Consider the following 16025-nt stretch of genomic DNA (forward strand, 5'->3'; position numbering starts at 1 on the left):
GCCATATATGTGCAAATCTTGAGCACCAAAGTCTCACCTTAAAATCGCATAGTTCCTCATTGCCTTAAGAAGTATCAAAAATACTTGGAGGTCATCATTTCGCCAAATCTTCCTCTTCTCTACCTAGATTCGTTTCATCTCCCGTACTCCCGTCATATCACGGAGGCCGTCTCATTGCCATTCAGTTGTTCAATGCATCGCCTACTACTTCTATTCTTTAATAGAAGCATTGCCGTGTTTTGACTCCAGATACTGTTCGGTAACCGACGAGGGAGGAACATAAACCGCTGTTTTTCGGCAAAGCGCGCCACATCGCGAGTGTCAATTGTTATTTTTCCAAGGTGTGCGCTCTTTTTTCTGTTTCTGGCTGGCGTTACAGACGATTGAGGATAAATAGAGTGAGTCATTACGATAATATCGAAAGTCCGATTAGGTTTTTGGTGGATTGGTGTCAGGTCTGGGGAACGTTACGGTTGAGGTGCGTTTTGTTATGGTTAAGGTGGATAAACAGTTTCTTCGGATTGTTGTTGCATGGGATGTTTTGTTTTGTTGTCAACTCTATCTGTCAGTTGAACGATTATTCGTAGTATTGGATACAAAATTTGTTTAGTTCTTTCAACGTTTATCCGAACTGAGTTTTTTCATTTGCTTATTTTCTGTGTGCCGGTAAATTTAATTGAGAAATGTTCAAAATATTGAACAATAACTTATTTTGTTCACGAAGTGATCATTTCAAAATTTGTGATTATTTCACCTTCAAACGTTCAAAAAGGGTACCTTCCTTGATGCCATGATTTCCATTAGATTTTCATTGAAAATTTGGTGTGATTAAAAATAAATTTCTTCTTTCTTTGAAAAATAATACGAAAAAAATTGTTCGAACAAATTCCATAATATACAGTTTCAAAGGCTAATGATTTTCAATAATTTGTACTCAATTGCTTTATTTATAATATAACTATTCACTGAAAATTATGCTACCAAAAAATAATAGTAATTATTCGATGCAACAAAAAAAAGTTTTATAATAAATCAAGAGAATAGGTACTCACAAATCACAATCTTAATACAAACCGAAAAAATTAAACAAAATCTTAACAGGGTTAATTCTCTTTCGAACCCTTTGACTCATTTCAGCTTTTGTTTCTCTTTGAAATTTTGGCTTACTCCTCGGGAAGATGACTGTTCAAATGCCGACCTCAGATTGTTTTTTGTTATGTACAAGGGTGAACGAAAATAATGAAAAGTAAGCTTTTCTTTAAAATAATTATTCAAAATTGAAATATCTGAAGAAGTTACTGTGTAGCTAATCAATTGTTATATTAAACAATTGAGAATTGAAATTTCATTTAAATTCTATTGAAATGAATTTCCATTAAGTGAAGACCGAATTTATCCAACAAAGAAAATATCTATTTGCAAAGATCACGTGGTTGAAACCCAGGGTTATTCGAAACAAATCGTGATAAAATTATCATAACCCAGAATTGAAATAATCACTTTGGGGTTATAAATATTGAATACAATTCGTTTTCTTTTTTTATCGAAAATTTATCAAATTTCGTTCAAAAAGCTGTTCCGAGAAAAGCCTTGAGTGGTATGTTCAGAAATTAATGTTGATGGTTCACTCTTTATTAATATCCAAATATCTCAGCTTTGGACTGAGTCTCAGTCTTATTCCTGGAAATTCAATTTGAGATTATTGAAGCAAATGTTGGTAAATACGAGTATCGTCATGTCATCCAACCCAAAATTCTGAATTCAAGATTGAATTGAATTGAAAAAACAAATGTTCTCATTTTGGAATCCTGTATATTTAAATGAGTTCAATTCATTAATTATAATTATCATAGATAATCTTATTTGCGCGGAATACATATATTCAGGAGATTGCTTTGGATGACTAAAGGTGTGTTTTTCACAATTTTCATCGATAATCCAACATGGAATTTCCCTGATGAAAACTGAGATATCGGTCACAAGCTAGGTATTATTATTAAAGAGAAAATTTCTCTTCTCACAAGATACAATGATCTGGATTATTTTTTCGTTGAAGAGGATATTTCGATTGAATCATATTTATTGATAACCGAAAATCCACTGTTTATGAGATATTTCAGTTCTTGTGTTTTTTGAAAAATTTTTCATCTTACATCATTCTGTATCTACGTCAACCAAGTTTGATGTATAATTTGAATTATTTTCATTAGAAAGGAATAGGATATGTATGAAAAAAGCAAAACTATGCTGTATTAGATGTTGAATAAGAACTAGTAGGATTTGAAAGATGTTATATGTAAAGGGGATAGTAAATTTTTAATATGAATTTGCCTGCAACTTTTGAAATAAACAATTTATGTATGACAAAATTATTTGAAAACTTGCCCAATTCCTTCTTTGTCTCCTAAAAAGTTTTTTGGTATAATACAGGCACTAGTTTTGTTTCAGCAGATTTTGATTTGAAAAGTAACGATTTTTTTTATTGCAATGAAACTCAAAATTTCAGTAGAAAATGTATTCATAAATTATGTCTGAAATGACCTCCACCATTCCTTATACAAGCAGATGCCCTTTTCTTTATTTCTTCAGTTGTTACTTTCCGCCTGAAATTTAATTTACTCTCAATCAACTCGCTGCTCCATCTTTTCTGACGGTGTTAGATCCTAGCTTCTCGCAGGCCGCGAAAATAATCCAAAATACATAATCAAATTTGGTAAACGTAGAAAAAATTGACGAAGAATAAAGTAAGGAGAGGAATCTTTCAAAAATCAAAAGAAATCAAATATGTCGTAAACTGTTGATTTTTGGTTATCACTAAATATGGCTCAAACAACAGCAAATGAGTCATACTAACACGTCCTCCAAAGTTCACGTCTAATTTGGAAATACCCTGTATATATTCATATAAAATACAATTTAATATTCTGCACACATCCGATAAATTTCATACAGCGGAGCTCCATCAAAATCTATGTGAAACAAAAGAAATATACAGGGTGTTCTGATTTGTTTCCGACAAACTGAAACAGGTAATAGATCACATCATTTTAAGCAAAAAAGTTCCTATGAACATGGGTCCGGAAATGCTTCGTTTCCGAGATACAGGGTGTTAAAGTTGAAAAAATAATTCGCGTTTTCTTAAATATCTTTCGACTGATTCCAAATAATTGCATGAAAGTTGGTACATAGGGTTTTTTGAGGTGAGAAATTCAAATTTTTGGTCGATTTGGTTGTATTTTCTAGAGGGCGCCACTGGCAATCATTTCGTCCCCTTTAAACCGTTGCAACTTTTCTGTGCTACCCAGTACGTCATTCTGGACTAAAAAAATGAATTCCCCTGACTTTTCTAGTTAATAAAGGTATGACTCATTTAAGTTGCTAGGGGCAACCGTTTCAGAGAAAAACGCATTTAAAGCCAAATCCATATTTTTGTAATCTCTAAAACATGTAGAAACAAATTTGTAATAATTTCAAATTAAATAGTTTTTAGAAGTAACAATTTAGAACAAAACAAAATAACATAATAATTTTTAAAGAAGGTGTTCGAAATGTCCACCGTTCTGTTGAATGCACAAATGACATCTTCGAATGATTGATTGTTTTACATTCAACAATTGTTGCGGCAATAGATTTAAAATGACTATACACAATGACAGATTTAAAGTGTGTTAGGTTCAGATGTCATTAATTATAATTATAGTTAACTAAGTTAATAGCTTATCAACAAATACAGGAAAATGGTATTGGTTACCAAAGGCCCGAACGAAGCATACAAAGAAGAAATCATATACAGAGAAATAGGATTTTACAGACCTTCGAAGAAAATAAAAACTCAGTATTCGTAAAGCATCCCGACAACGCAATATTTCAGGAAATAGAATATTCAGAACACTTAAAAACAACAATTACATAGTATACCACTTCTACTTATTAGTGGGCAATAGAAAATCCGCATGCATTTCGCCTTAGAAATTTTGAAAATAAATTTAAATTTAATATTTGAATAGGAATAATTTCATGAAAGGATTTCGAAGCAGTCAAAACATATTAAAGAAAACGCGAATTATTTTTTCAACTTTAACACCCTGTATCTCGGAAACGAAGCATTTCCGGACCCATGTTCATAGGAACTTTGTTGCTTAAAATGATGTGATCTATCACCCATTTCAGTTTTTCGGAAACAAATCAGAACACCCTGTATAATAAATATATATTTAATATCCTATAGAGGTTCCTATAGATATGAATAAATGATCCTGTGCTTTGAACGTCTCACCTAAAATAGAGCTCGATGAATATGTCAATGGTTCTCAACTCGGTTCTCAATTATTTCACTGAGCAATAACTCAAGTTCAAGATCGTTAAATGATATTGAAAGACAGAATCTTATAATAACCACCTAAAGCTGGCTTCAGTGACTCAGAAATAACTTCTGTGTTTATTTTGGATACCCCATTGAGAACGTTAAGCTTATTTTGGGATCTTCAGCCCTTCAACGCAGAAGGGAGGGATAATCAATCAGATATTTTGTCAGTTTTCAAGTAGTAATAAACTTTATTTTTAATTGGCGGGTACTAAAACGCGAGAAAAAGATGTTGGCTTTTAGAGTGAGAGTACCAAAATAGATATACATACTATTATTCATTTCGATGATATTTAAAGAATGATTCAAGCGAAAAGTGCAAAGCAGTAAAAACCATTTCGTCATGAAATCACTTATATAAATATTGTGGCTAGATAAGAGACAATGTTATTCCCACTATTGAAATGTGTCGCATATATTCGAAAAAGAGGGTTGGCATTTCGTTTATTTTTACACTGTCGAATCCTGGATAGCATAATGTTCGAGATAAGTTTATTTTCTATTCAGTAATATTTATGAATGAAATTTAAATTTCGATTAGACTACAATATAAAAGCAACCATAACATTCACATATCTTTTGATTGCAACGTTGAATACCTAACGACTTTTATTCAATGCAAATCACATCGTCAAAATAAATATAGAAATGACGCGAAAGATAATTCACAACATATAAAGCGCACTTCACATAGATATCGTAAAAAATAATAATGATATTTGATTTCTATTCATATTAGATCGATACTCATTTTGGCCGATAATTTAAAAGTATTGACGCAATAGGTATCTCAAAATACAGGGTGTACCTGAATTGAAGTTACAAACGACAATTAGGGATTCCTTGAATGATTAACCTATAAACAACAAAGGATCTGTTTTCGAGAGTGTTTTTTGTTGTCATACTTTTTTGTAATTATTATAGGATTTTTTCGAATTTTTAACATTAGTTACTACACATCGACAAAATGAGTATCAGAAATAATTTTAATTTATTCATCACAGTTTACTGACTGAATTTTTATAGTGAATTACATTTTCCTGAGGTTTTCAAGAGGATTATTTAAATTTTTTTTCTCGAACTCGATAACAAACTACAAGAAAAGTTCAGTAACAGATTAAAGTTTCTTTTCACATCTTTTCAAACTATCAGTGGTCCACTAAAAAAGAATACTGGGGAAAAATCCTTCAGATTTGTTATCGAAAATTGCACATCACGTGATGTAAACTGTAAATTGGAATATCCTTGCTGAGTTTAATTTGAATATCTTGAAAAAAAGCGGGGCAAAGGGAGCACATGCACAGCTCCAGTGGGGCACTGTCATGCCACCCCGGAAACGTATCTGAAATATACAATGTTTATCTACAACAAATATCGGAAGTATAAACCATCTGCTTGACGATGTCTATATTATTGGCATATTTGTCACGTACAATTTCAAGTGGAAAATTACATCTTGCAAGAAATTAAAAATCCCTATTCGTTGAAGTTATTTATTTCAACTAGTAACAACAATAATAGCAAAAATATGTTGAAAATATTAAGTAGGAATAGTTATTTATAATGTCAGTATAGAAGGCATTAATCTCGGCATTAATATTCTTTCACGAGATCTGAATTAGTGAGAACGAGTATTAGAATTAGTCCTCTGCACAAGTAGTTTACATTATTTTCTCTAATTCGCTACAATATTATTGAAATTAATGAAATATTTCCATGAATTTCGTTTAGTGATTTTTGCATTGAAAAATGTTTAGGCCCAGAACTGTTTTGTATCACTCAGAGTAATAAACATAGATAGTCATTTATAGTAAGCAAATTTTGTCCACAACATGGAATATCAAATTTTACATGAAGCGTGCGGAAATGAAAACATATCAGTGATACCATATTTCACTCAATTCGCGAGTTTCTCCTCAAAAAACGGACTTCTTATGTCCCATAGTGAATCAATGTTTCATATGGACTCAAAATATATTGAAATAAATACTTAAATATATCAGAAATTCAGAAAACAAACTTCAAGCGTTCCAAACGACGCGAAACAACCGATGACACAAGGAGAGCAAAAGTTGCTAAACCTAGGATTTCAGCAGGTAGATACAGAAAATAATAAATATTCTGCTCTTTATAAATTCGACAATTAGGAAGAATATCGGATTCCAAATATTCAAATTTGCATATTTAATCGGTAATCACTCAAATAAATATATTTCATTCAATATAATATACATTCATAACGATATAGTAAAATTGTGAATTTGAAAATAAATCACAATCCGACAACGTTATGTAACCATGTTGTGGACATGTAAAAATTGCGTATACCCTATCTATGTTCATTTCTCTATGCTGTATCACAAATTAGACAGATAATAGATGAATCCGTGACAGGAGAATTCCTAGTACCAACATATCATAATGAAATATAGCCAAGAAGTTCCTGTGAAACCCACAATTTCAGTATGGCAGAGCAGAATGAAAGGATTTGCCACACAATTAAAAATGTTTTTTTTTTTTGGAATGAGTTGAGATATTTTGCATATAAAACGCATCTAACTCGATTTTATCCAACTCAGTCTACTACCTACCCGTGTCCCACCTTCATATACCTGAAACCCTAAAACAATACGCTTATCATCACCATCATTTTCCTTCAGACTATCAAATGGCCTTCTAATCTCCCTATTCTTATGGCCATAAAAAAGGAAAGGAGTTTAGCAATAATTTTCCTAGAACATTATTATCAGATATGGCTAGCGGCAGATGCTTTTAATTTCAGACCACCCGCAACAATATATTCGCAAGTTGAAATTCTATATAATCAAGATAATTTGCTAGGAATTTATTCTCTTTTTCTTATTTATGTATTCGAGGCGCCCTATACTTTTTCAAAACTGGACTTGACTTTCACATACGTTCCCTGATCTAAAACAGTTTTACTGGTAAAATACAGGGTGTTCCTAAAAAAATAAACGCCTTGTTTCAGAGATACAGGGGGTTTATGTTTGATTTTGAAGTTTTTTTCTCATAATACTTTCCTATCCTACAAAATATTCAACTTAAATTTAACATAGATATTCCGATTCGAAGTTTTCATGATGTGATATGCTTTTTTTATGCAAATTCTCAGGGTGATATTCTTTCTGGAACAGTGGTTCTTTCGTCAACTTCCATTTGATGGACCTTTGGTAGTTTGAAAAAATGTGAAAAGAAACATTAGTTTACTACTATACTACCGATTTCGAGAAAAAATTTCAAACAATTCTCTAGTAATCCTCAGGAAAATCAAAATTATTATAAAGATCGAGTTAGTAAGATGTGATGAATAAATTAATTATAAGTCTTGGTACTTATTTAACCAATCTGTATGGAAGATTAATATAGATTCGATAAACTGGTATAATCATCAAATGTAGGCTAGAAGAAACACCCTGTATCTCGAAACCAAAAATGTTTTAGATTCCGGAAAATATCACCCTCAAGAATCTGAACCGATTTTCTTGATGTATTTGACGTCCTAGAAGTCTGGACAAACAATTATGAAATGTCTTGTACATCCAGATTATTTTAATTTGTTTTCAAGACAGAATTTTATTCGAAAGGTTATCACTCTAGTAGTAAGGAAATCACGATAAGAAAACTATTTTATGATGTAACCCTTTTTTGGAAGTGTCATATGTGGGTCATATATATACTGCTTCACTAAACTTAAGGAAGTTCGGAAATTTTGTGAACTTTTCGAAATTTGCCTTCTTGCTGTTTGCGTTTCTTAGAATTTTGGATAAGTTATGTTTTAAGTTCTAACAGTCAACTTTAATTCAATCATAAAATCAGAAAATTAATTTTGCAATAATGCCTGATGGACATAATCTTAGTGCGGATAAAGCCAATAGGGCTTCTAATATAATCGAGACAGGATATAATCAGAGAGATGTTCCGAATTACTTTCAAGTTAATGAAAAAATAGTTCTCTGGCTTGTCCATCGACATGGAAAAACTGAAAACGTGGCAGAAGGACCGAGAAGTGAAGGCTCAAAATCTACCACTCATCTACAAGATCTGAATTTCTACGTGTCTACACGTAGAGAGCCTTTGAGTACCTGTCGAATCATGCAACAGTGGCTTTAAAAAGGTTTTGTGTTGTTTTGGTTTCTATTCAAACAGTTCTTCGAAGACTTCAATCAACATTCTCGACGAATTTTGAGAAGGATTTCATTCAAAATCATATGGGACTTCGATTGGAATGGGCCAATGAGCACGTGAATGAGGAAAATCAATGGAGGTCTGTATCGTTTACAGATAAGTTGACATATTCTTCTTCTTTAGTTCTGTTTCATCCAGTGTCGGACATAGGCCTCTTCCAGTTTTTTTCATGCTTCTCTGTCTTTTGCTGTTCTCATCCATTGCTTGCCGGCTACATCGACTATATCGTCTATCTATCTTTTTCTCGGTCTTCCGATGCTTCTTTTTGTCTCTCGAGGTGTCCAAAAAGTCACTTTGTGTGACCATCTCTCCACACTCTGCCTTGTTACATGTGCCACCCACTGCCACTTAAGTTTCTTTATTATACTCATGATGTCAGTTACTCTGGTCTTTTTTCGTATTTCGGTGTTCGGAATTCTGTCCCTCAAGCTTATACCCAGCATAATCCTTTCCATGGCCCACTTTTTTCGTTATTGCCATAGTTTCTAGACCATAAGTTGCCACTGGTAATAAATAGCTGTCGTAGGTTTTGCGTTTTAAGTGTAGAGGAATATTTTTGTCCTTAAAGCTGGAACTCAGTTTGCCGAAGGCTGCCCATGCTAAGCGTATTCTTATCCCAATTTCCAATATTTGATTTTCTTTTCTATTTTTAATCATATGCCCCAAATATACATATTGTCCTACCTTCTATGTGCTTATGTTATCTATAGTGATATCTTCCTGACTATGGCTCATTATCTTCGTTTTGTTAAGATTCATCTTTAGTCCTATTTCCTTTGAATTTTCATTCAGGTCGTGCAGCATCGATTTCAATTCATGGATGTTTGTGCTTATCAGTACTATGTCGTCCGCAAATCTCATATGATTGAGATACGCCCCATCGATTTTCAGTCCTTTCCGATCGCAATCTAGCTTTTTTATCACATTTTCCAAGGCTAGAGTGAAAAGTTTAGGTGTCACCTTGCCTAACACCTCTACCTAGATTTATATTCTCGGTCGTTAGGTCTTCATCTATTTTCACGTGGCAAGTCGCTTCTTCGTATATATTTCTTATGAGAGCAGAGTACCTAGAGTCAATTCTAGCATCGTCTAAAGCTGTTAAGAATGCCCACCTCTCGACACTGTCAAAGGCTTTATGGTAATCAAAGTCGACATATAGAAGGTTTTCAGATACCTAACGTGTTTGGATATGGACCCATTCTGTTTCGTCAAGTGAATTTCACGCAAACTTTACGGGCAGTTGAATATTCAGAAAGACGCTGTACCCCAGCAGGTACAGCGAGGGCTAAAAATAGAACAAGAGCATCCTTGGCGCCACATTGGTGCTACATATGACCATCCTGAAGTCACATCTTAGGGCAAGGAATGAAGACGTGAACCAATCAGGGACTTGGATTGCGCTTTGGTATGCAAAATCCAAAGCTACACTTAACATCCCCAGGAAATCGGGGGTACCATATTCAGTACGCTCGTAGCTGTTACCTTGTAAACCAATAACAGCCAAATTCAATATATCAGTAAAGAAATCCGGTGTTTCATTATCCCAATTTAATAGAATTAAAGTTGATCGATTCAACCAAAAACACATACTCTGGTGTCTAAAAATCACAGATCGGTTCAAGAAGTACATCCGTTCAGAGGAGATGCAGTTACTGTTTGATGGGGCATTTGTTTCAATAAACGTACAGATTTGTTGGTGCTTGATGATATCATGAATGCGCAGATTTACATAAAGCAAGTCATTGACAATATTATTCCTTTGTTTGTTTTATGCTGGACCTCATCCTGCGAGAAGCTCTAGAAATTCATGGTTTTCCACATTTCGCTTGCACCCTCGGTCGCGAGACCTTTATCTCATGCTGAGGATAGCTGCAAAGAGCTTTGAATTCTCTTCAAGCACCTCCACAAACACAGAATTCTTTTGACGGCTTTTACCGCAACTCTGGAGATAACTTTATCAAGGTCACTTCAACAATCTGATCGAAAGTATGCAGAGGCGTTGTCAGTCTGTGGTTGATGTTCGACAGAGCTATACCCTTATTTGAATTTTATTTTCCAATTTTTTGAAAGGACCGATTTTGTCTTACAAAGACTAAAAATACCTGAAACTGTAGAATTGTAAGAAAATCAGCTAAAGGAGTTAGATGAGAGAGTAGCATTCAGATTATTATTTATTTTTTTTTGAGTTCCTTATTCCCAGTGAATACTTCATTTTTTCCAAAGTTCTAGAGTATTACTCAAAAGATATATCATTCATCCATATTCATATGAAAATATGAAGGTTTTTCAATTGCGAGACGAAAACCAGGCTTCACTCTACTGCAGTGACGGCTCGTGCCCTCGAGATGTGGGTCGGCCACACACACACACACATATATATATATATATATATATATTTTTTTTTTTTTAAATTCACACTAGCGTGGTTATATATATATATATATATATATATATATATATATAAATATATATAAATTTTCCCACACCCCTTATCATACTTATAACTATATAAATGAATATATATAAACAAATAGATTTCCACGTCACCCAAGAGGACGGGTTGGTTTTTTGTTTTTAATGGGAAACCTCACCTAGAATAGCCCTATTATAACCCAATATAAAAATGTAGTTCTCAAATCAATGAAAACTGAAATAAAATGAAACTCTTGAAAAAACAGAAATAATAAAATATTCATTTATCAACATAAAATATATATTTGAATAAACATAGAGAAAACCTCTCACGAAAACATATAAATAAATGTATAAAATATAAAAAAATCATATAAAGACCACAAAAAATATTGTGGAAATGACCGCATGTATTCTGGTCGAAAATGTATGAGCTTGCTCACCCTTTATTCATTTTTATAGATCAAATCAATTCGACGATCTTTCTTTGTCGCGAAGTCATCAATTATTTTCTCGAAAAAATGTTTCCTCTGGCTAGTTCTTTAACTAAACCTCTTTCGATTGATATCAGTGCCAGGTTATTTAAACGGTCTTGAGACATCATGTTCCTACTGAAAGATTTTATTCTTTTGAGCGCTGAAAAATTTCTTTCTACTGACGCGGATGTTGGTGGCAGGGACAAAATCATACAAAATAACTTATATAATTCAGGAACATCGGAAACAATATTATTTGAGAAAATGAATTCCGTAATACCATTCAGCATATTTGAATTGCCGAAGATAGCATTGTCCCAGTACATGATCAGAAAATCAATACCTAACTACTATCGAACGGCATAAATAAGTTTTTTTCTTATTAAGACGTTATATCCCATAATCAACCATTCATTTGAATATATTTATTATATTTTCATGATCTGAAAATCAATAGCTACTATCGAACGGCATAAATAAGTTATTTTCTGATTAGGACATAATGTCTCATAATTAACCATTCATTTAATTATCAAATATTTGAAATAAACTGTAAAAAGTTGCTGCTTGACGCTCTGCAATAGGATAACCGGCCAGCCGACCCTGTGTATTGGGAAGCGACCTTACATCGAGTTGTTGTGCCGTTCTACTGAGTGGTCGTATTCTGGGCGTATGTCGTAGTATCTTTTCCTTTACGTAGCGCTCTCGGTAGCGCTGGTTCCGCCATCGGCTCTCGGCCGACCTAACGTGATGAGATGCTTTCAGTGATATTCCAGGAGTTGCAATTGTATAATTGTAACATTTGTGTTACATTTCAGACCTAATGTTACGGTGTTACGTACAATTCTGGAATAACTTGTTTGGGGTGATGTTACGAAAAGTAACCATTTACGATTGTGGTTTGTTACAATTTATGAAAGGGAATAACAACGCTGGATGCTTTGGAAATCGAATATTAGGTGGGTCCGAAAGAAAATATTGGCCGGTATAAGTTATATTTTCCTGTTCTGAGTGGAAATATTCATTACCGAGGGAATTTGGATATCGAAATCGATAACTCCGATTGAGTTTGAATGAATTGAATATCTAGAACTATTTTCTATTTCCTGATAATTTTTGGGTCGGCCCGGCCGACCCTGCCGACCCTGACGAGCCGTCACTGCTCTACTGCATATTTCTCAATGAACTGTGTTGGTATTGTCGTGAAATGCATTGAAAATCACGAACAATTTTTTCCACTGACATAATTACAAATTCTCAGTCTGTTTATCTCCTCCCCCATTCCAATCCAATTTTCGATGCACTAAATCACTTCGAGTTGATCAACTGCATAATTCCAATGATTAAACTAGATTCCCTCAACCATACAGTCATTATACCCATGTTAAAACTCCTTAATCACTCTATTCATAGACATCGACGTCCTTCTGGAGGGGTTATCTTGATACATTTATCCATTTATATACTTTGCAATCGACAATTACAAAACTCTCTTCTTAAATCGATTCTAATTGAATTAGAGAGGAATAAGTTTTGATCAATCCATTCGACAACCGTTCCTAATCCATCAAAATTGGTTGTATGGTGGCAGTATAGGTGAGACAGACCCGATAGCTTTGTTCGGTTCTCGAGGTGTGTTTTATCGAGGCAAATAACTGGTATATACTAAGAGCATTGCTATAAATAGATATTTGTTTTATTTGGAAAACTGACTAGTGATAAAGGAATTTTCTATGGCACCCGTATTCAGAAATACTGTAGTTTTTATCTCATGGAAGGAATGCATAGAACTCTAAATTAATTTGTAAGGCTTTTAGAATCATTAGGCTGCATTTCTTTCTTTCTAATTTTGTTAAGTGGATTTTATATACTTTGTAAAGTGTTTTCGAATAAGAGGTTCCATTATGAATATCCCACAATCTTTGAAGGCATCATATTTTGAGATTGAACAAGTCAAAACTACGCCATTACCAAAAATGGATTGATGAACGCTCAAACAACGCATTGAACTTGTTAAAATTCACTGCAGAAATTAGTAAAATTTTGCATTCACAGTTCGCAAAACTAAAGCACTTAGGAGTCATCGTGAAGCATCTTCTCGGCTGGGAATAGAGAAACTGGTGGAAAAATTTAAGAATTAAAGAATCGAAACTCTGTGCGTCGCTCTAGAACTAAGAATATTGTGGCTGTACCTTAGTATTACGTAAACACACATTTGTTGATCTCGATTCCTTATCGATCCACAAACGACATTACACCGTATCTATTTTACATAAAGACTTAAGTCTTAAGGATTTTAACTTCAGTTATCACAAAAACTCAAGCCGGTCGATCACCAGCAATCATATCCGCTGATTGGGGTTCTTGAAATTCATTCAAATGATTGCAATTCATCGGAAAATAATCTCCAATGATTAGGCCCACCTCGGAGACTACGTTAATAAGTAGAATTGCTTGGAAAATCAAAGAATGATTGGTGAAAAGCCTCTATTCCTCAACCTGTGACTGTTCAGTGAGATTTTTGGGATGGTGGTGTGATTAGACCTTAATCTGGTATATAGTATATCCAAAGTCACTTGAACTAGTCCATAAAAACGCTCTGTCATAAATTTCCCTTTGAAGTGGATACCGCGATGTGCTAAATACCGGAGTTTATTGGGAAGTATTGTTAGGCAATAAATTCACAGGCCCCAAAGAAATTTCTGAAAACTTGGACAACCCTTGTATAATCGAAATATTCAGCTTCCTCCAAGTAACTTTGGATATATTATACTATTATACGGTGAATGGATTGCGCTACCGAGCTATGATTAATGATTTTTTATGGCCGAAATTGGAAGGTATTGATGTTGACGACGTTTATTTTCAACAAAGTGACCCCCGAGATTTTGTGATTTAACAATTTCAGATTTTTTTTATGGCACGTGAAAGATAAGGTCTATGCCAATAATCTACAATCAATGCAAGACCCTTAAGATGGAATTCGTGCTGCTACTGTTGGCTGACATCGTTTAACATCGTTGTTGCATACCTTCCTCGTTTCTTTTTAAAATCAAAATGAAATTTGGGAAACTTTTTATAAGAAATATCCCACATTTTTTTTAATGATAAGTTCGACAAAAATCTGTCTTGAATAATCTTCAATATGATAATTCATCTGGCAAATGCTTAGATAGAATGAGTCGTGGGTAACATTCAGAGAAGTTCATAATAGTTAATGAGGTTCATTATGATTCAAACAATTGATCATAATTTCCATAAAGAAAGACAAACATATGTGGTAGAATGTAATTGCTATCAAAATAAAAACAAAGGAACGTCAGTAAGTAAATACTTTTTAGTACCACATATTCGTGATTTTCAATTATGTTAACAAGCTACGAAGTGAGTATTGAGACGAAATTGATTGGAATTTATCGTGATATTATCAAAGAGATTTAGTTAGGAAGAAAATTATTAACTTGTCGAATATTGTGGGGAATATTTTCACATTTCAGCATTCATTTGATTTTATTGAATAATGTTTGTTTTTACCTCCGCGGTTAATGAATATTTTATAAAGAAAACTAATGGAGAAAAAATGTCTTCGAATTGATAGTTGACTTTGATAAAAAGAAATATTTAGACCAATACACATGGTGATTCACCGTGATGGCCTAGTAGACGTTTATGGAAAACTAATCATAATTTTGTGCTGAAAATTTGTATGTTGGGATTTGAGTCAATCTTTCTCCCTAAAATATTTTCAGATCTCTACAACTTCCGGTTTTATAGGAAACAGACTACTAATTTTCATTTAAAATGTCATACCCAGTATATTATTATCGTATCATTAAATAGTTTTTTTGATGAAAATTTCAGTTATATGCATACCTTGAATAAAACACAACGGTTCATGAGTTAATGGGATTTTTTCGAAAAAACCTTTTTCATTTTCGATTCTGCAAATACCTAGTATTATAAGACTGTTTCAGCTTGAACCAAAAATGCACAGGGTGTTCATGAAGTTCGACAACTCAAATTCATCAAAACTATACCTATACGTAAGATGAATACTTCAAAGGTTATCGACGAAGAACTTTAAATGAGAAAAAACCGCAATTCCTAACTGTGTAGAGAAGTATATGACCTCCGGGAAACACAGATAGAAACTAAAATTCGATATTTCGATAACTAAATTTGACATTTCATGAATGGTAATCAATCATTCGTTATCAAAAATTTCATTGATTTATGGATTTCTCATCAATCCCAACGAACAATCAATTACAAATCATGAAATATCAAATTCAGTTATCGAAAAATCGAATATAAGTTTCTTTCTGTATTCTCCAGAAGTCACAGGCTACTCCATAAAGAAATTCCGGTTTTTCGCCATTTAAAATTCTTCCTCGATAACTCTTAAAGTATTCATTCTAGGCATTTGGTTTGCTTAAGTACCTCTATCCCTTTTTATACGTAGAATTGACTGAAATAATAAAACATATGGGTTGTAATTTGAAAATTTTGAGTTTTGATGAATTTGAGTTGTTCAAATTCATGATCTTCTTATAAACACTCTGTACGGT

General features: G+C 33.3%; 1 protein-coding gene across 2 annotated transcripts in view; it reads left to right on the forward strand.

The window, feature by feature from the left end:
- The first annotated feature begins 224 nt into the window (after positions 1-224).
- The window catches only part of LOC123676941 (GAS2-like protein pickled eggs), an 86074-nt gene continuing 70273 nt past the window's right edge, over positions 225-16025 (forward strand). Inside the window, exon 1 of one of the 2 annotated variants that reach the window (XM_045613281.1) lies at positions 225-398. The gene's annotated coding sequence lies outside the window, so the exon portion shown is untranslated. Of the gene's footprint in view, positions 399-459; positions 479-16025 lie in introns of those variants that run through there. The other variant, XM_045613283.1, reaches the window with a different exon arrangement.

The sequence above is a fragment of the Harmonia axyridis genome, chromosome 3 (assembly GCF_914767665.1).
Source record: "Harmonia axyridis chromosome 3, icHarAxyr1.1, whole genome shotgun sequence".
Classification (NCBI taxonomy): Eukaryota; Metazoa; Arthropoda; class Insecta; order Coleoptera; family Coccinellidae; genus Harmonia; species Harmonia axyridis.